This window comes from Heliangelus exortis, chromosome 24, assembly GCF_036169615.1.
Source record: "Heliangelus exortis chromosome 24, bHelExo1.hap1, whole genome shotgun sequence".
In the NCBI taxonomy this organism is placed as follows: Eukaryota; Metazoa; Chordata; class Aves; order Apodiformes; family Trochilidae; genus Heliangelus; species Heliangelus exortis.
This window is the reverse complement of record NC_092445.1, coordinates 2510946-2532216: the sequence shown is the minus strand read 5'-3', so window position 1 is coordinate 2532216 and position 21271 is coordinate 2510946. Positions and strand designations below refer to the sequence as shown.

The window sequence follows — 21271 nt, the reverse complement described above, 5'->3', positions numbered from 1 at the left end:
AGTTTCCACAGCAACAGAGGGTCAGGGGGCAGCCCGGGGAGCCGCTGCTCCACTCGGCATTGCCGTCGTGCCACCAACTGCCCCCAAAGCCACCGAAAAGCCACCGGGGGTGAGGTGAGGGAGCCGGGATGCTGGGGCCGTGGCGGGGAAGGAGGGCGGTGGGTGCGGGGGCCGTGCGGGGCGCGGGGGCGGCCGGGCTGGTGCTGCTGAGAGCTCAGTGTGGCGTTGTCAGCAAAGATGTCACTAATTGTCTGCAGGAGCAGCAAACTCTCATTAACCCTTGGGCAGCCGGCAGTGGGCACGCTGATGAAGGGGGGGGGGCACCCAGGGACCCGCTGCCCAGCACCCTGAGGCAGTCCCACCTCTGCCACCACCCCCCTTACATGGCCTTGGGCAAGGCTGCACCCACATTCCCCCCAGTGTGGCCTACTGGGACCCCAGTGTGTCCCAGTCGGTGCCCATGGGCAGTGGGGTGACACCAAGCAGCCCCATGGGTGCTGGCTTTGTCCCTGCTGCCTGTGGCCGAGCAGGAGCAAGGAGGCAAACACTGGCAGTGCCAGGGCCATGGGGACAGGGTCACCTCCATCCATGGTCACCTCCATCCCTGGCCACTGTCCCCACTGTCCCCACTGTCCCACCCATTGAGCTCAGCCAAGGCACAGAGATGCAGCACCCTCAGCCACCACCCAGCCCCATGCACACCCCACACCCCATCTCCAACCCCATGGGAGAAGGGCATGTGGCCTCACAGTGACACTTGGGACACGGCACAAGCACCCACCCTCTCCCAGGCAGGGTCCCCCCCACCCCAGTGCCATGGGTTCGGGTGAGCAGGAGGTGCCCAGTGGGGCTCCTGGCACAGGGCACCCATGGGGTGATGTAGATGGGGGCACACAAGGGGGGGTGACCAGGGGGAGGTGGCAACTGGGGACATGAATCCAAACCTAAAAACTTGCTCCCCTCCCTATTACCACCAGGGAGGGGGGGAGGACATCAGCAGAGCTCCCTGTCCTCGTGTCCCTGAGCATTGTGAGGACACCAAAGTGCCCTCCCCCACCCCCAGTGGGTGACAGCACCAGGGCCCCCAGGAAGGCCAGGGTGGGTGCAGCTCTGCTGTGTCCCCCCCAGCTGGTGCCCCAGGAGAAGCTGGGGCTGGGCAGGTCTGTGCAAGGCCAGGGACTCTCCCAGCTTCCAAGGACTTTGTGCTGGGATCTCCTGAGCAGGACACGGGGCTGGGATGTTGCAACACTCCGAGATTTTGGCTCCACCAACCCCCAGAACCCACGGCCTCCTGGGTGCCCATCAGCATCCCACAAGTCACTCCCACTGCCACCCACCCTCTTCCCTTGGCCAAGCACCCCATGGGTGCCTGAGCCAGCTGCTGAGCTCCCAGAGGAGCAGAACCAGGCTGCAACACCCCACCCAGTGGGGCTTACTGGGTATACTGGGTATCCCGCACCAGCTCTAAGCAACATCTCCAGTTTCAGCACTGCCTGGGGACCTCCTGTCCCCTGGTGTCCCACCACAGACCCTCCAGCTGGGGGACAAACACACCCCTGGGTGCCAGTCCAGCTCCTGGGTGCAGACAGAACCCTGGGTGCAAACCCACCCTTGGGTGCAAACTGAGCCCAGGATGCAAATCCACCCCTGGGTACAGCCCCATCCATGGGTGCAGATGGGTTTAACCCCCCCAGCGTACAACCCCCCAGGGTGCAATCCCCCCCTCAGGGTGCTTCTTCACCTCATCACATCACCCCCCAGCACCCCAATCCTTCCCCAGCTGCCCCAGCCCAGTGTCCCCCCCCGTTGTTGTCCCCCCCAAGGTGCTGCAGGTCCTCTCACTGCCAGCCTGGCTCAGCAGACAGGTCTCCCCCCCCTTTCCCTCCCCCCCCCCCCAGGCTCCCTTGCTGGGCGTCTGGCTGAGCTAAGCGTATTTAGTGCTTTTAATTGTTCTTAATAAATCAATCCCGCCAGCCCCTTAAATCATTTTTGTGGCTTCCCTCTCAGCCCTCCCCGTGGCCAGGCTGGTGCAGAGCCTGCTGTCTGCAGCCCTGCTGGGGGGGCACCACCCTGCCCACCCCAACACCCATCTGGGTGGGGGGGCAACAGCACCCACTACCTGGCAGCTGGGGGAGGGAGGGGGCTCTGCCTGCACACACACACACCCTGCCCCCCCCTCCAGTGCCTCAGTTTCCCTCCTTGCACGAGCCTCTCCCCACTCTGTGGGCTCGGTCACCCTGGTGTCACCATCTTTTGGGGAGCACAAGTCCCTCCCTGTGCCTCAGTTTCCCCAACAGGCTCAGTCCCAGCTCCTGGGGGAACAAGGGGTGGAGGGGGGGGGCCCTGCCTGAGCCCACAGGTGATGACACTGGATGTCACCAGCATGGCACCTCTGTCCCAGGCCAGTGCAGGGGGCTTCACCAGCACAGATGGACACATAAACCCCACAACTCCGTCCCTCTGAGCCTCCCAGTGCCACCACGGGGCCACCACGGGGCCACCATGGGGCCACCATGGGGCCACCCCCCTACCCAACCATGGGACCACCCAGTGCTGAGTCACTGAGGGCACAGGCTGAGGCTGACCCCACTCGTGACACCCCAGGTGGGATCAACCACCTCTGGGGTGCACAGGGGTGACAGTGACACCCAATGCTCTTATTTTGGGGGACGCAGCACACACCCAGCCCATCCCCAACACCCCACAGGATCCCGACCCCAGGCTCCATCCCTCACCCCACCAGCTGCTCCAACCTCAATGCCACATTTTTCTGGAAGGGATAAACACCTGGATTGGGATTTTACCTGTAAGGGATGAACACTCAGAATTTGTTCTGCACAAACACCCCAACCCTGCATTGAAACACCCAAACCCCAAGCTCCATCCATCACCCCATCGACCACTCCAACCTCACCAGTGTATTTTTTCTGGAAGGGACAAACACCCAGAATTTGTTCTGAAGGGGAAAACACCCCAAATTCTTTCTGGATGAACACCCCATCCCTAACACTCCACAGCATCCCAACCCTCTATTGAAACACCTAACCCCAAGCTCCATCCATCACCCCACCGACCACTCCAACCTCACCAGCATATTTTTTCTGGAAGGGACAAACACCCAGAATTTGTTCTGGAAGGGACAAGCACCCAGAATTCATTCTGAAGGGGAAAACACCCCAGATTTTTTCTGGATAAACACTCCATCCTTAACACTCCACAGCCTCCCAACCCTCTATTGAAACACCCAACCCCAAGCTCCATCCATCCCCCCACTGACCACTCCAACCTCACCAGTGTATTTTTTCTGGAAGGGACAAACACCCAGAATTTGTCCTGGAAGGGACAAACACCCAGAATTTATTCTGGATGACCCCCAACACCCCACAGCATCCCAACCCTGCATCCCAACACCCAACCCCGAGCTCCATCCATCACCCCACCACCCACTCCAAGATGCCCAGCACATTTTTCTGCAAGGGATGAACACTCAGAATTTGTTCTGCGAAGGGAAAAAAACCACCCAGAATTTGTTCTGGATGAACACCCAACCCTGTGCTCCATCCCTCACCCCACCAGCTGCTCCAGCCTCACTGGTGTATTTTTCTGGAAGGGATGAACACCCAGCATTTGTTCTAGAAGGGACAAACACCCAGAATTCAATCTGGAAGGAACAAACACACACCATTTTTTTTCTTTTTTTTTTTCCAGAAGAGCCAAACACCCAATCCCCAAGCCAGCTGCTGGGGAAGGAGGGATGGCACCAACAGCCTGAGCTACCTTTGGGTGAAAAACAAACCCGGCAGGGCTTGGAGGGAGAGAGCTAACCTTGACACAGTTGCAGCAGTCACTAATAGCAGGCAATATGCCTGTTCTTGGGGGACTGTTGCAGTTGCTAAGATACTGGCAGCCGTGTGAATGGAAATGGGTCAGTAAACCTGTGGAGAGATAGTGTGACACTGTAACCGGCACAGCTGTTGCAGCCTACATCGAAATCCCACCCTTTCAATATTTATCACTCGCCGCCTTCGGTTCCTTCCTCCCGGCAAATTGTATTTTCTTTTCTTTTTTTGTTTTTTTAATTTTTTAATTTTTTTTTTTTTTTATTCCCCCCCCCACGCCCTCCTCCCCTCTCCCTTTGCCTTTGCCCCAGAGCATCCCCCAAGGCGGGGGGGGTGGGGGGAGATGGGTCAGGGTGGGCAAGGCAGGGTGGGGAGGGGAATGCAAACACCACCCACCACCCCCTCCCCCGCCCAAGCTTTGGGTGGGTGGGTGGGTGGGTGCCTCCTCCTTGCTCCCCGAGCAGGATGGAGCCGGTTTGCAGAGAGTTTGAACAGGAAACAGGCTGTAATCCCCCTGGTAGGAAAAAGGGGTGAAAAGGTCAATTTACTCCTGTCCCTGGTTTAGGCACCGGGAGGGAATCACAGCCAGGGAGCAGCGCAGGGAGAAGGGGGGAGAGGAGGTGGCGGGGTGGTTGTGCTTCTCCTCGGTCACCCCTTTGTCACTCTGTCCCCATTTGCCACCCTCCCCGGGCCTCCTCGGGGTGTCCCAGAGCTCCCGGCTGGGAAGATGGACCCCCTGGAGCCTGAGCATCCTGCTGGCACACGCCTGGCACACGCATGAACACGCGTGTACACGTGTGACCCAGCCCTGCTGCCACCAGAGCTCAGCAAGGAGCACTGGGTGTCCTCCAAATGCTCCAGTGACCCCCCCAGTGCTCCAGCACCCCCACCCCAAATGCTCCAGCACCTCTCTAAATGCTCCAGCAGCCTCATTAATGTTCCAGCATCTCCCCAAGTCCTCCAGAATCCCCCCCAGTGCACCCCCCGAATGTGCCAACACATCCTAAATGCTCCATCAAAACCACTCAAAATACTCCAGCACCCCCAAAAAACTCCAGCATCCCCCCCCAGACACTCCAGCATCCCCCCAATGCTCCAGCAACCCCCCCAAAGTACTCCAGCATCTCCCTAAATGCTCCAGCAGCCCCCCCCAAAACACTCCAGCGTCTCCCCAAAGATACTTCAGCACCTTCCCGTGCGCTCCAGCATCCCCCAAAAGATGTTTCAGGACCCCCCCAATGCTCCAGCATCCCCCCCAAAATGCTCTCGCATGCTCCCAGACACTCCTGTACTCCCAAGAAACTCCAGCATCCCCCCAGACACTCCAGCATCTCCCCAAAGATTCTCCAGCATCCTCCCAAACACCTCCAGTGCCCTCAAAACCTCCAGCATTCCCCCCAAACACTCCTGAATCCCCCCCAAATGCTTCAGCATCCCTTAAAAACACTCCAGCATCCCCCCCCCAGAATGCTCCAGTATCTCCCAAACACTTCAGCATCCCCCTCAGAATTCTCCAGCATCCCCTAAACACTCCAGCATCTCCCCCAAAAATGCTCCAGCATCCTCCCAGACACCCCAGCACCCTCCAAAAAACTCCAGCACCCCCTAAACCACAAAGCCCTGGCACTGCAATCCCATCCCCGGGGCACTGCCCCAGGCACACACGTGGGATCCAGGAGCCCCCAGCTGGTCCTAGCCAGACTGGGATGGGACCAGTTGATACTGGGGAGCACTGGGAACCAGGCCACCGGTTCCCTGTCCCCAGCCACAGCCGACTGGCTCTGGCCAGGACCCCGCTGGAAGGAGGAGGAGGAGGGTGAGAACATCTGGTGACAGGGAAGAGGGACAGAAATGTGCTGAGCTGCTGGGAGAGGACTTGGCTGCTGAGGTTGGGGGTGGAGCAAACCCCTCCAGGCCCCCCCCCCCCCTCCTTTCCTCCTGCACCGCAGCTGCACCGGGGCTCAGCGGGGAGTGGAGCCGAGCAGTGGGGTCAGGGGCACCGGCCCAGCCCTGGGGAAACTGAGGCACAGCCAGGTGATGCGATTTGGGGTCGTGGGGCTGGCAGCTTCCACATCACACCCCCTCCCCCCACATCCCTTCTCTCCCCACCACCTCCCCACTCCCTGCGTCTCCTGAGCTCATCCCAGGTGGTTGGAGGTTCTGCTTGCACCAGGATTTCCACCCCCAGACCCCACAGCACTTCTGGGATGGGGTTGCAGCACCAGGGCTTTGTGTTTGGGGGGGTGCAGGAGCATTGTAGGGGAGATGTGGGCTCTTTTTTGGGGGCTGCTGGAGTGTTTGGGAGGATGGGTGAGCATTTGAGGGGATGCTGGGGTTTTGGGGAGGTGCTGGAGCATTTTTTGGAAGACAGATAATTCTTGGAGGTTGCTGGGGTGTTTGGGGGGTGCTGGAGAATTGTTGGGGAGCTGCTGGCTCATTTTTAGGGCTGCTGGAGTGTTTGGGAGAATGCTGCAGTGGTTTTGAGGGGATGCTTCAGCGTTTAGAGGATGCTGGAGCATTTAGGGGGGTGATGAAGTGTTTGGGGAGGTGCTGGAGCATTTCTGGAAAGAAAGCTATTGGTTCTTTTTTTTTTTTTTTTTTTTTTTTTTTTTTTTTTTTTTGAGGGGGGGTGGGGTGCTGGAGTCTTTGGGAAGCTGCAGCGCAGGAGCAGAGCTCTCCTCCTCCCCAAAGACACTCCCTGCCACCCCCCCATCCCCCCCCCGCAGGTGGCTGGAGCAGAACGGTTGATATGGAGACAGGGAAGCACAGACTGTCTGGGTAAGGTGACATTCGACAGATGCCAGGTTCAGACTCGCTCCAGCCAGTATCCCCCCCCCAGCCCCCCCCCATCCCTGCCTCCAGCCCCCACACCCTCCGGCCATGTGCAGACGGGGAGGGGAGGGGGGGCACAAAGTGAGAAAGGGGAGATCGGGGCACCCTTGGGGGTGGGGGGGTTGCACGGTGCCATCCCGAGGTGCTGGCACCCTGCCTGTCCCCCCCCTGGCACATGGTGACCTGGCCCCCGGGGTGCAAGCCAAGGTGACATGTCCCCACCGTGGGTGGCCCCCACCCAAAGTCAGGGGGGGCCCTGCCCCGGGCCGTGATGGGGATGAGGGGGACACTGTGCATGGGGGGCTAATTACCCAACGAGAGACACCCCGACCTTGGGGGCAGAACGGGCACCTTGGTGACAGGGTGACACTGGGCATGTCCCCAGGTTCATTTGCCTGGGGGGGTTGGTCCTGGGGTGCCTGAAGCTCTGATGTTCTGCACCCCACTGTCCCCCCTCTTCCTCAGGCAGTGCTGAAGATCCAGGGGGCTGCTGCCAGCTCGGGCCATTCCTGGCACCCCCCATCTGGGGACACCCGGGAAGGAGGGGATGGGGCACTGGCACGTAGGGGGGGCATGGCACCCACCCACCCCACAGCCTCCAATGAAGGAAACTGGGTGCTGTGGGGCAGGGAAGGGGAGGAAAAGCACAGCAGGGGTACAGCTGGGGGGTGGGGGCAACCCCTGAAGACCCCCCCAGCACCTGCTGTGTCCCCATCCAGTGGACACTGTACCCCCAGCCTTGGGGACAAGTGTGGCAGGGGCTGGGGTGGCTTGTGGGGGTGAGGGTGGGGGTCACCAACCCACACAAATCACCTGCAGCCATGCTCCCCCCTGCTCCCCCCCCCCCAGGGCTGCTGCTCCCTGACCCCCGTGAGGAGAGGCTGGAGCCTGCTCATGAGCTCAGCCCCTCCTCAGCACCTCCAGCCCAGACTGGGGGGGCCCTGGCAGGTGTGGGGGGCCCCCAGCAGGTGTGGGTGAGTGCTCCCCCCCCCCTCCCGGGCATGGTGGGGACACGGTGGCCTGGAATGGATGGAAATGGGAGATCCCTGGGGAGGGGGCTGCAAACCTCCAGCATCACCTGGCTCCAGCACTCACTGGGGTGGGGGGGGGGGCTGCTGCCTCCTCCTCCTCCATCCCCCCCAAAATGCCCCCAACCCAGTTCACAGCTCCAGCTGGGACACAGCATCCAGCTGGGGGATACCCAGCACCCTCTCCCTCCTGCTCCTTTCACTGCCTCCTTCCTCCTCCTCCTCCTCCTCCTCCGCCTCTCTGCCAGGAGGATTTCACTGCTCTGCCGAGCTCCAAACTCCACTTCCAGATTTTCAGTGCGACCTTCTGGCTACCTGGATCCAGCACTGCAAGATGCCCCCTCTGATCTCCCCTCCCCTCCTCTCCCCCCCCCCTCAACCCCCCCTTTAAGCATCCCGGGGGAGCCCGGGGCTGGATACAGCCAGGAGCTGGATGCAGGGGGGAGCTGGGGGTGGCCAAGGAGGGGGGAGAGGTCGGGCTGCACCTGGCTGCAGCTCCTCCAGCCTGGGGGGGCTCAGAGCCTGCCTGGGGATTTGGGGTTTGTTGGGTTTAACCCAGCCTGGCCCGGAGAGAAGCAGGAGCTAAAAGGAGGAGGCCTGACAAACTCCTTACACGTGTGGGAAGCACTGCCAGGGCTCCTCGGGCAGCGTTTGCCCTCACTGCCTGCACAGTGGGGGTCTCCTTATCGCCCCCCCCCCCCCCCCAGGAGGGTCCCCCCAGCTCTCTTGTGTCCCCCCACTCTTCCGTGTCCCCATCCCACAGAGCTGTGCCCCTTCCCCAGGCTGCTCCCGGATCGGGCCCCACGGGAGAGGGAGGGGACCCCACGGCTCCCACCCATCCCAAGCCCACATAACCAGGGAGGTGAGGTGGGGGGATTGGGAAGATGAGAGAAAAGACATAACCCCCCCAAAAAATCCCATCCGGGGCAGGAGGGTCTGTGGGCACAGGCAGCACGGCGGGGCACCTCCTCCCAAAAACCCCAGCGAAAAACCAAAACCAAACATAAAAGCAAAGCGACGGAAAAAGCCCCAAAGCTCCGGTTTCCCTTCAACCCCCCCCCCCCCCCCCCCCCACCCCCCCTTGCCCTCTCTGCTCTCCCCGCCGGTTATTTCAAGCCTCCTGCATCCCTCCCCCCCCCGCCCCTCTCCATCCCCTCCCCGGCACCCTGCTCTCTCCTCTCTCTCTGGTATTTGGTGTGTTCCTCAGCTGCAGGAAATTCCTGATGCTCTCCATCATGCAGCCCCCCCCACCCCCCCATCCCCCCCGCCCTGCCGCGGCTCCCCTCCAAGGGACAGCCATGGGCGGGATGGACAGCCAGCTCCTGAGGATTCACTTCTCCCTTTTTTTTCCTGCCTTCAGCTTTTAGTTTAGTTTAGTTCTTTTTTATTTCATTTCTTTTCAACTCCCACCCTGCCCGACCAGCCCTTTTCTCCCTGCCAAAAGGGGAGGGGGAGGCTGCAAACCACCCAGCCCTAGGCCGTTTCCCTTTGCCTGCCTTCCCCCTTCTCTCTTCTTCGTCTTCCTCTCTCCCCCCCACCCCCTTTTTTTTTTTTTTTTTTTTTTTTTTTGCGAGACCGCTCCTGATCTTATTTTAATTCGTCTCAGACGGTGTTGGAGTGTTATTTTAAGAGAGAGGATATGCACAGACATTGTGTTTTCTGCTTTTTTCCTGGCCCCAAGCCAGGCTCTCTGGGCTGTCAGCTACCCACTGTGTTGCAGTCACGTGTGGGAAGAGGCAGCCAGAGCCAGCCTCACAACTCCTGGTAGCAACATGGAAATCAAGTGTGCACTTTCTTCCCCCTGTATGTGTCTGTATTATTAATAGCATCTCTCTCGGCGAGTTATCCATAATGTATCTTAATACCTGTCCGTCCGGGAATGATGGATGAGGGCGAACACGCGCGATGGCGGCGGTGGGGAAAGCGTCGCCACGGAGTCGGCGTCACCCCCGGGGTGTGGTGTGGGGACAGGGGAGAGGGATGGGGATGGGAGAGGGATGGAGAGAGGGATGGGAAAGGGAGAGGGATGGGAGAGGGATGGGGGTGGGAGAGGGATGGAGAGAGGGATGGAGAGATATTGGAGAGGGATAGGGATGGAGGGAAGGATGGGGATGGGAGAGGGATGGGGATGAGAGAGGGATGGAGAGATGGGAGAGGGATGGGAGAGGGATGGAGAGATATTGGAGAGGGATAGGGATGGAGGGAAGGATGGGGATGGGAGAGGGATGGGGATGAGAGAGGGATGGAGAGATGGGAGAGGGATGGGAGAGGGATGGAGAGATATTGGAGAGGGATAGGGATGGAGGGAAGGATGGGGATGGGAGAGGGATGGGGATGGGAGAGATGGAGAGAGAGATGGGATAGGGATGGAGAGATATTGGAGAGGAATAGGGATGGAGAGAAGGATGGGGATGGGAGAGCGATGGGAGAGGGATGGAGAGAGAGATGGAGAGAGAGAGATGGGAGAGGGATGGAGAGATATTGGAGAGGGATAGGGATGGAGGGAAGGATGGGGATGGGAGAGGGATGGGGATAGGAGAGGGATGGAGAGAGAGATGGGAGAGGGAAAGGGATGGGAGAAGGATGGGGATGGGATGGGGATGGGAGAGGGATGGAGAGAGGGATGGGGATGGGAAACGGAGAGAGAGATGGGAGAGGGATGGGAGAGGGATGGAGAGATATTGGAGAGGGATAGGGATGGAGAGAAGAATGGGGATGGGAAAAGGATGGGAGAGGGATGGGGATGGGAGAGGGATGAGAGGGAGAGGAATGGAGAGAGGGATGGGAATGGAGAGAGGGATGGGAGAGGGAGAGGGATGGAGAGAGGGATGGGAGAGGGAAATGGATGGGAGAGGGATGGAGAGAGGGATGGGATAGGGATGGGAGACAGAAGGAGAGAGGGGTGGGAAAGAGGGATGTGGAATAGGAGAGGGATGGGGATGGGAGAGGGATAGGGATGGAGAGAGATGAAATAAGAGGGATAGGAGAGAGGGATGGGGCTGAAGAGATGGATGAGATGGGAGAGGGATAGGAATGGGAGAGGGATGAGGATGGGAGAGGGATGGAGAGAGGGATGAGATAAGAGGGAAAAGAGAGAGGGATGGGGCTGAAGAGACGGATGAGATGGGAGAGGAATGTGGAATAGGAGAGAGATAGGAATGGGAGGAGGATAGGAATGGGAGAGGGATGGGAGAGAGGAATGAGATGGGAGAGAGGGATGGAGATGGAGAGAGGGATGAGGACAGGAGAGTGAGATGGGAATGGGAAGAAGGATGGAGATGGAGAGGGATGGGAAACAAGAGGGATGGTGATGGGGTACAGGATCTGTTAGCCATGCCCAGCTCTGGCTGTGCTTGTGGGGAGCTGCAGGACATGTGGGGAGGGTGAGGGGCAGTGGGTGCTGGGACGGAGCTGAGCGATCGCTGTCACTGGGGATGTGCCAGGGGACACTGATGTCCCCCCACGTGCATGCTGGCTCCTACCAGCTCATGCAGGAACCCAACCCTGCACACCCGAGGGATCAGGGCTAAGCTTGCACTCAGCTGTGGGAGCAGGGAAGGCGCAGGCTGGACACACACAGCACAGCTCAGGACCCAACTGTGGGTCACGAGACTGCTTGGACTCCCTGGAGCCCTCTGGGGGCTTCCAAGCCCTGGGGGACCAAGCAGGGTCCCCCTAAAGCCACACACCTGGGTTTTTGGGCAGCACCTGGCACCCACAGCCCAGCCTTGTATGGTTTGCCAGGGTCTTCTGTCCCCTCCGTGTCCTGGGGATGGGGACAGGACAGAGAAACACGGCGGGACTGGGGTCCTCCCAGTGCACACCAGTAACACTGACCACACATCATGGATACACCCCACTCTCCCTGCACCACGCACATGGACATCAGCCCCCATCCTCATGCACCCCCGAGATGCCCAGCTGTGTGCAGATGTTGCCAGAACTTGCCTGTGCAGGGTGCTGCCTGCACGACCCCCTGCCATGCACCCCCCCGGGTGCCATGCATGGGTGCAGGGACACAGGAGCACCCCTTGGAGTGCCTGAGGTAAAGGTGGGGGGTGTCAGGGGTGTCAGCCCTGCACCCTGTTCTGGTGGGAGCAGCAGGGGTGCCCCGTGGCCAGCACCCCAGAACCCAGCCGGCATCCCCGGGGCTGTGGGGAGCAGGAATCCAGGAAGGCGAAGGGGAGCTGGAGGCTTCGCATTTCTGGATTCTGGTTCCCGTTTCTGCTCCCGGCTGTTTCCATGGAAACTGGCGTCGGACCTGGGAAAATAAGGTTAGGGTTTGCAGAGGAGGCCCCTCGCCAGCACCCACCCACCTCTGCACCCCAATGGGGGCACATGCCCCGGCACCCACCCACGATGCTCAGCTTTGGGGGGATGAGCAGCACCAGCACCCTCCCTTCATCCCCCCGGTGACCCCAGCACCCTCTGGGTGCTTTGGCAACCAGCACCACCACCTATCCCTGGCACCCTGCTGCAGGGTACTGGGTGCAGCCAGCCATAGCACCCACCCCCCCTGCACCCCTTCCCCACCACCCTGCTTGGCTCAGCAACTCTCCAAGGGTGCCTGTGACATCCCCGCTGGGACGGGGGACACCGGGACTACCTCCAAAGTCCCCACTGCCACATCCTCGGGTGTTACCAGGATCCAACATCTGCCGGCGGCATCACCCTCCCCATCCCCACCCCAGGCTCCCCAATTGCTGCGGGGAAGGTGGGGAGTCAGAGAGGGGAAGGGAGGGGTTGGAGGAAAGAACCAGGACACACCACCTCGGGGGAGCCGTGAAGACTAATGAATGGAGGCTTTTAAAAAGCACTTTTGAGTGAGAAGCGCTGGAGTAGGAACTAATTATTCCTCCCGCCTGCGCGCACACTCGTACGCACACGCGCGGCTCGTTCCCTCCCGGAGCCACAGCTGCAAAATCCCAACCAAACCCGGCACCCGGCACCACCACAGCCACCCCCTCGGCACCTCCGCAGCCAGGGAACATTTCCACCGCTTCTCCTCCTGCCTCCCACATTCCTGTTCTCCCCCGCTCTCCCCCCTCCGGCACCTCTGTGCATCCCCAGTTTACTGCCATCACCCCCCTGGTCAAACTGGGCTGGGATGTTCACCCTCCTCTTCTTCGTGCTGCGGTTTTGAGGAGGGTTTATTTTTAATTTTTTTTTTTTTTTTTTTTTTTAATTAAAAAGCCGCCATTTTATAGCGCTGGCAGCCGGGGGGTTGGGCCCCGGGGCTGGATGGCACCTGGAGTGGGCAGCAGAGCTGGCGTGACCCCCTCTGGCCCCACGCAGGTGGGACCCCCAGCCCCGGCACAGCCTGGTTGGTGGCACCAGGACAACGAGGGGCTGGCTTGGAGCTCAGCCCGGCTCCAGCGGGGGGGGGGTGGGGGTGGTTATCCACCCCCTACACATCACCCCAGCCCCACCGAACCCAGATGGCCACCAACACACAGAGCCAAGAGTTTTGGGACGGCGCTGCCATCACTCCCCATCCCTCTCCGGTCTTCGAGTGGGACCCGGTGTGAGCTCATCCCCCACCCTCCCCGTCCCAGCTCTGCCCGCTGCACCATTTTGCATTCTGGAGCTGGCCGGCCCCGCTGCCCTCCCACTCCCACCCCCACCCCGGGCTGCGTTTCAGCTGTTCTTGAAATCTGTCCAGGCTGGATTCATCACAAGAGCCCTCAAGCGGCTGCAAACAAACAGGAATAAAAAAAAAAAAAAAAAAAGAAAAAAAAAAGAAAAAAAAAAAAAAAAAATCCAGCGTGCAGGAGCGATCGATCGGTGCTGGGAGGGCCCCCCAGTCCCCTTCGGCGACGCCAAACCAAGCCCCAGATTTGCCACTTCCAAGAGAAAAGGGGTCGGGGGTGAGGAGCAGGGGGAGGGGGATGGAGAGAGCACGAGGGGCAGCACCTCTCGGGGGGGTGGGGAAGGGTTGGCACCTCCCGGAGTGTTTGGGCACTTCCAGGATGGTGCCGGCGAAGCCCCCGGTGGCGGTGGTGGGTGCAGCATGGTGGTGGCTCTGCCTTCCCGGCTCGTACCGCTCCGAAACTTCCCTCTTGTGGTTACTGCAGTTAAAAAAGCAAACAGGAGGCTCGGGAGCCTTAAGAAAGAAATAGGAAATTCCACGGAAATCGGATCATCGACGGGGGGGAAGCCGGAGGGATGGGGGTGAGGGCAGCACCGGGATGGGTGCAGGGTCTGGGTGCCCACCCTTGGGGCAGGGGGAAGGAGAAGGACGGGAGGAGAAGGGGGTCACCTCGCCTGGGACCCAGCGGTGGGGACATGGTGACACGCGAAGGGTGGATGTGACCCCGAATCCCGGCCCGGGGATTGGCAGAGGAAGCAACCACCGGTGCTGCTCCGGTGGGAATTCACCCTCCCCGGAGCCTGTGGGGTCGGGTTGCTGAGCCTGGGATTTTTAAGAGGGGCTGGATAATTTTTACCAGCAGTAACGATCCCATCTGTGCCTGACACGCTCCAGCTCCGAGCCCGGCGCTGCTCCGGCAGCGTTCCCGGCCCGGCTGCCCCGATCCACCTCCCCCTGCGCCGGCGTGGGGCACCGAACCGGCCCGTGCAGGGTTGATGAACACACAGAAATTAATTGTTAATTACCAGCCCGGCGGCCGTGCGGGCAGGACTGGGCAGGATCAGGCCCTGGGGGAGGCACAGGGGGCTGCGGAGCCCCCAGCCAGGCACATGGCGCTGCGGGCATCTCCTGGTGCCACCGCCAGAGCCCCTCATGGTGCCGATGGGGACAAGGGGTGACAGCGTGAGGTGTGCAGCACGGTGGCAGTGATGGGGGATGCTGCCCAGCTTGGGGACACCGAGGTTGCACATGAGGGGAGAAGCCAACGGGGTCTTTTTTTGGGGGGGGGTGGTCGCATACAGGGGGTTGCAACTCGCTCCCATGCACCGGGCTGCTCTGGGATGGATCCTGCCTGCATCCCACAGCCAGCCTGGCCTGCAGCTCTGCCTGCACGGGTGCCAGGTGCCACCAGCCATCACACCCTGCCTGGGGACAGGGAGCCTGGGGTGCTTCAGCACCTGCCACCTTCCTCCCAGCTTCCAACAAAGACCTCCTGGAGGACGCTGCTTTTTGGGGAGGGGGGCTGACAGCATCTTGCAATCTACCCTCCCCGTGGGACACCCCCAACCCCTTCCCCCCAAACCGGGCAGGAGCAGAGGGGCTGCGGGACTGGTGCCTGCAGCACGGGGCTCCTCTCCCTGCAATGTCAACCTGCTGCTCCGCAGCCGCCAAGGCTGCCCTTGGAAAAGCTGTCGGCTGCACCGGCTGGTTTGCCAAGCCCAGGACAAGCTCTTTAGCTCGACTCTGCCAGAACAGATGCCTGGGCGACTGTAATTCTTCCTAGCATGGACTGGAGGGCTGGATGGGGGGGGGGAGTGGGTGGAAAAAAACCCAACAACCCACCCAACCTCCCTTAAGCATCGCAGCGCCTGCTCCTCTCCAACCCACCCGCTGCAGCATCACCACCCCAGAGAAGGTCCCCAAAAAGCTTGGAAGGGGGTGAAGGTTGGGAGGGGGGTCTGGGGGATGCTGGGAGGGGAGGAGGTGGGAGGACAGCGTTGCATGGCACAAGCCAGAGCCAAAACGTGGCTCTGCCTCCAGCTGGGGAGGAGAGAGCGACCCGGCTGCAAGGACGAGTGGGAAGTGCCAGCTCCGTGTGCCACCAACGTCCTTGCAGCCTCCTGCCTGCTCCCTGTCGATGCTCCCCACAAAACAACCTCCCCCCCCCCCGTCCTCACAGCGATGTCCTCTGCGGAGAGCACAGCGCCGGGAGCAGAGCACAAGAGGAAAGGTGGCCAGGAGGCTCCAGGCTCCTCCTCACACTTCCCCGAGGGATTTCTTCTTATGCCAAACGTCCCTCTCTGCACTCAAAAGCCCCCAAAGCCACCCAGCCGTGGGGCCAGGAGCCCAAAGCTCAATCAGCCCCCAAAACCAGGCATTGCACAGCCTGGAGGCCAGCAGCATTTCCACACAGATATTTTCTTCCATTGGCTGCAGTTTGGGGCTGCCAAAAGCCAAAACAAGAATGGAAACATCCCATGTTTTTGGCAATAATTCAACGCAGGGGTTGGTTGGGTTTGGGCTTTTTGTTGGGTTTTTTTTGGTTTGGGTTTGTTTCTTTTTTTTTTTTTTTTTTTTTTTTTTTTTTTTTTTTTTTTGGTTTTTTTGGGGGGTTTTCTTTCTTTTTTTCCTTTTCTCTCTCTTGTCTTTGGTTAGGAATGGAATTTCCCTGCCATGAAAACATGACAAAACCCCAAATCAAAACACAGCTCAGACTGAAACCTTCACCCAGTTCCCCAGGGATCCTGTGCAGGGAAGGTCCCAGGGCTGGGGCTCACCCACAAATGGCCCCAGGACATGGGACTGAGCCCATATCCCAATTCTGGTGCTGGCCACAAGCTTCCAGCCTTGCTCTGCAGTGTCCAGCACACAGGAGCCAGCAACGGGTCCATGAGGATTCTGGTTTTCCCCTGGGGAACCAGTCCCTATGCACGGGGCCATAAAAGGACACGGGTCCAAGCACAGCATTCACCCATGGTATTCCCAGGAAAGTGCTGCCCTGAGCTCCCTGCAGGTCTTGGAGACCTCTGGGCTCCTTTGCTGCTAGGAATGGGCTCATCCAGCTCATCCCAGGGCTTCAGATCTTGGCCAAGCCTCAGGGCTCATGCCTGCAGCACCCATGCAGCATTCCCCCCTCCCCAGTCCTGCTTCCCACCAGATGTTAGGGCTGGAGCATGAAATGGTTCTTCCCACCCCCGTCCCCTCCGGGTCTCTCTCCAGTTCCCATTCCGGAGTCTGGATCCGTCCAGGCTGGCTGAGTCAGGCTCTGCCTTTGTCAGGCTCCCCCCACAGTGCTTCCCCTTATCTGGCCCAGATGCCTTGCCAAGAGCAGGCAAGAGGACAGCAGCCAGGCAGAGGCCCTTAACTCTTCTCCTGCACCATTCCCAAAGCCCCCGCAGCCTCCAGCACCTCTCCTCCAGCTCTACCTTCTCCCCAAAACCGGGGGACACCCCCCCCTCTTCCCACTGCTCAGCGCTGCACCCTAAACTGGGCACAACACCATCTCCCCCCCAGCTGCTTCTCCAGCCGGGGTTGGGGGTGGGGCTGAGTATCCCTGGGGAGTGTTCAAGCATCCCTGGGGAGGGGTTCAAGCATCTCTGGGAGGGTTCAAGCATCTCTGGGGGGGTGGGGACTGCAGGCCAGGCAGGGGGTGGGTGCGGCGGGTGTCCCGGGGGCGGCACGGAGCTGGGCTATCTGTCTGCAGAGCTCAGCGAGCAGCAATTAACCTCGAGAGAGCAGCCGCGGCTCCTGCCAAGAACCACATTAGGTGTGTGTGTGGCAGCGTCTAGACATGCGAGAGACCAGAGGCCTTGAGCTGGAGGAAGGAGGCTTCATCCCTTCCCCCCCCTTTTCACCCACCTTCCCCCCCGCAGCCTCCCCAGAAACCCCCTGGCAGGGGGCCGGCCGGCTCCCGGGGCTGGAGCCTGGAGCACTGAGGATGCAGGGATGGGAGCTGGAGGTTCTGCTCAGCCCCACATCCCTCTGTGGAGTGCGTGGGTTGAAATAGCTCCGGGACGGGCTTTGAAACCAGGGCTGTGCTGCTCGGCACAGTGTAACATCCCCGCATCCCCCCCCCCCCGCCCCCGATGCCCGACCCCCAGCCCCCTGGGAGGAGGAGGAGGAGGAGGAAGGTGGCTGCGAGTGGTACCCGAGCCATCTCCCAGCCCTGAGATGCAACAACCACCCCAGGGAGCAGGCAGGAAACCCCGGGATGAGCCCTGGAGCTGGGGGTGGAGTTGGGAAGAGATCCAACAGGTCACCTCCCAGTGCCCAACCCTGTTTGCCCAGGCAGGTGGGTGCAGGGGGGGGCTGGGCACCCTCCTGGCCATTGCCCCTGACACCCCTGACACCCCCTGGCTGTCACCTGCTGGGTGCAGCTACCTCAGATAGCTGCAGGATGCTTGAGAGAAAAGATTTTCCCGACGTTAATTAATTAAAATAAACAGCAAATTAAATACAGCAAAATTAAAATAGCTCCGGAAATTAATTTTCAACAAAAACCCACCTGGAAAGGCTGGATATTTAAAGAATTAATGGAGCCCTCTGAGACCAGAAAGAACCACTGAGCTCCTGGCATCCAACCAGCCCCCTCTGAGCCACCCCTGGGGTAGCCAGGATGGGATCCACCCTAATTGGGGGCTGTCCCACAGCCCAGCACCCATGTCCCCATGCTGGGCACCTCCTTGCCACGCTTCCTGCCTGTCCCTGCCTGCACGTGCCACCATGCCAGCAGGGAAGGAGGGATGTGGGCAAGGGATGCAGGGACAGGAGGGATGCAGGAGAAGGATGGAGGTGGGAGGGATGAGGGCGAGGGATGCACGGGAGGGATTCAGGAGAAGGAGGCAGGCACAGGAAGGATGCGGGTGAAGGACGCAGGTGGGAGGGATGCAGAGGGATACAGGAACAGGAGGGATGCAGGAACAAGAAGGATGCAGAAGGATGCAAGCAGGGCTCAGTGCAGGGCTGCCAGCACCTGCCCGGTGAGGGGACACAGGGACACCAGGCTCTGGTGACCCAGTGGCCCCTGGTTGGTGGAACCCACCCTGGCACGAGGATGTCCCCGTCACCCTCCACGGCTCTGCGGGAACCCCCAACCTCCAAATCAGCCCCACGGCGCTCCAGGCCCCCCACAGCTCTCCCCACGTGTAATCCCCCACCCCTCCCAGCAAGGCAGGATTACCCTGCCAACCAGCTGTGGGCAAAGCTCCTTACCAAGCACGCCAGGCAGCTCGACAGGGACAGGTTCCCGAGGGACCCAGGGGGTCACGGGCAGAGCACTGGGTGGGCGAGGTGCCGGGAAGCATCCCCGCCCCAGGCTGGGGATGCTGAGACCGGGCACAACTCATGGCACCGTTGGGACATACCCAACCCAGGGTGGCGGGAAGGCCCATCCGGCGTGTGCCGGGCCCCTCCCCCGGGCACCGGCAGCGTTTCCTTTCCCCGCTGCCGGGCGGGTGTGCACAAGAGGCAGCGAGAGAGGCACCGGCGAGTGAAAAATGGCTCCGGAAGGAAATGGAGAAAGCGAGAAGGCGGCGGCAGGTGAAGAGCAGGAGGGGCTGCGACCGCCCCCGCCCCGAAGTACGAGAGGGGCACTGGGTGCTCCCCCCACCTCGCCGAGGTGCCTGCCAGCACCCAGGTGACTCCCTACCTGGGGAAACTGAGGCACGGCAGCCGGCAGGCTGTAGCGCAGCCCCGCTCTCCCGGGGAGGGAAATGCTTCCCCCCGACACCCCCCAAAACGCTGCCGGGATGACACCAGCTGCCGGCCTCCTCCTGCTCCACCCTGTTCCTGCAGGAACCCAGGACTCCGGGCTCCGGGCAGGCAGCCAGAACCTCCCGCCCTGCCCGTACCGCGGCCGGCTCTGGCCCTCAGCACCCACATCCCCATCCCGCCTGGCTCCAGCCTCCCTCCCCGGGCACACACACCTTCCCACCGCGTGTCATCACGACCTTGGAGCCATGCCGGTGCCTCTCTGTGCCAAACTTCCCCCAGCCTTGATGCCCAGGGCAGAACCGGAGGGAGCGGCGGAACGTTTTTTTGGTTTTTTTTTTTTGGTTTTTTTTTCCTCCCACATTTATATATTTATTGGGTGTTTCGGGTGGGTTTTTTTGATATTTTTCTTTTTTTCTTTTTAGTTTGGTGGGCTTTTTTGGTGTTTTTTTTTTTTTTTCCTAGCTTGCTAGAGACAAAGGCATCCCGTGTGCCCGGACGCGGGGTTCGGAGGGTGCCGGGACCCGCTGGCAGTGCCGGGCCAGCCGCCCCGGGGGCTCTGGGTGGCCGGTTTCCTCCGCACACAGATGGTTGTTTCGACTCAGTCGAGCGCTTGACCTAAATCTCCTCCTGATCCACGGGAGCTGCAGTCCCTCAGCAGCACAGCTCAAGGCGAGGAGGAGGAGGAGGATGAAGGGGAGGTGGGGGTGGGAGGGGGGAAACCGAGGCCAGCTGCGGGGAGGGTTCCACCGAAGGGCCCCCCCCACAGCCCGAGCTTGGCAGTGGAGGCGGTGATGGAGGGAGGGAAGAGGGAAGAGGGGAGGGGGGTGCAAGAAAAAAAATAAAATAAAATAATAAAAATCTCCCACGCTTCAAGCTCCAGCGCCGGCTGCTCGCGCCTGCGTGCTGCACCCCTCAGACCGCCCCGTCGGGCCCGACACCCCGGCAGACCACTTCCTCGGAGAGAGGCCCCGGAGGAAGCTCCAACGGCTCGAAAGTTTCAGCTGTGACTCAAACCGCTGGCTGGGGGTGACCGAGCCAACCCCAACAAGAAGAGAGGACCCGTGGGACCCCGAGCTGGGGGTGGGTTTGGGGCAGCTGGGTGGGGGATTTTTATTTTTTTATTAATTTTTTTTTTTTTTTTTTTTTGGGTTCCCCAGACGAGGGTTGTCTGCGCTCCACCCCCAGTGTCGGAGCAGCCCAAACCGGCTTCCCAGCGACAGCAGAAAGCTTTTAAAATCCCCTACGCGCGGCATGACTCACTCCAGAGCCAGTGCCCAAAACAAGCTCCGACACGGAGAGGAATGGCGAGAGCAGAGCAGGGAGATGCTGGGGGCGGGCAGGAGGGGCTGGGGAGGGCCGGGGAGGGGGGAAAAAAAGGGGGAGACAGAAGGAGGGAGAGAGAAGAGAAGAGGCAGAAATAACAGCATCTGAAACTCTGCCTGCTGGAGGCTAATTGGTTCCGGCACAGCCTGGTTTGTTTGGCAATGTTTCCTCTAATCCTTCAGGCTCCCAGCCCCAGGGACACGGGGACATCTCGACGCCCCGGCCAGCGCCTCTGCGGCACATTCGTTTTGGGGTCTACGTGTCCCCTTCCCTCCCGACCCCACCCCGAGGTGCAGCGGGGGTGATGCTGGCAGCGGTTCTGCTCCCCACGGGGGACCCTCCCCTGGCGCTGCATCCCGCCACGGGGACATCCTGGGGACCGTGTCCCCTGATGCGGTGCCGGGATGCTCGGAGCGTGGCCACGGTGGTTAGGGGGGTGGCAAAGGGAGGGGAGGAGAAGGGAAGGGAGGGGAAGGAAAGGGGGGAGCCCACAACCCGGCCACAGCACTAGCCAGGAGTCGGCAGCTTTGTTCCAGGTGCCGGCTCCCTTTTTTTCATTAGGCTAATGGGATGCGGATGCATTATTCCATTCCACATGCTGCTAATGAACCACTCAGGCCAGTGCATTTGCATTAATGTGCAAAGCACTGGAGGAGGGTGGAGTGGCTGCATCTGGCCAAGGCTGACCTTCCCCGAGCCGCCCAGCTTCCCCGCAGCCCCCACCCCCACCCCGCCTCCTTCCCCCCCCGCAGCCCCCTGGCCTCCCCAAGCTCTCCGCCGGACCCTTGATCTCCCCAGGACGGCTCCAACACACATTCCAGGACACATTAACCAGCCCCAGCCCGGCCACCCCAAGCTCGTTGCCCTCCTGGCCACACCGTGTCCCACCCACCGGCTCCCCCATCCTTCCCCATATGGATCCCAGACGATCCCCCGCTGCCGACACC

The 21271-nt window shown here is 60.8% G+C and overlaps 1 protein-coding gene and 1 long non-coding RNA gene across 8 annotated transcripts in view; one reads left to right on the top strand and one right to left on the bottom strand.

Annotated features, from left to right (window-relative positions):
• The window catches only part of AHDC1 (AT-hook DNA binding motif containing 1), a 53231-nt gene that overhangs the window by 17324 nt on the left and 14636 nt on the right, over positions 1-21271 (bottom strand). Inside the window, exon 2 of one of the 7 annotated variants that reach the window (XM_071767482.1) lies at positions 3826-3935. The exons of the other annotated variants lie outside the window; for them this stretch is intronic. The gene's annotated coding sequence lies outside the window, so the exon portion shown is untranslated. The remainder of the gene's footprint in view (positions 1-3825; positions 3936-21271) is intronic. 7 annotated transcript variants of the gene reach the window in all.
• On the top strand, positions 18535-20468 carry LOC139807167 (uncharacterized). The gene is made up of 2 exons (XR_011730485.1): positions 18535-19328; positions 19474-20468. It is a non-coding gene; the product is annotated as an uncharacterized lncRNA (long non-coding RNA).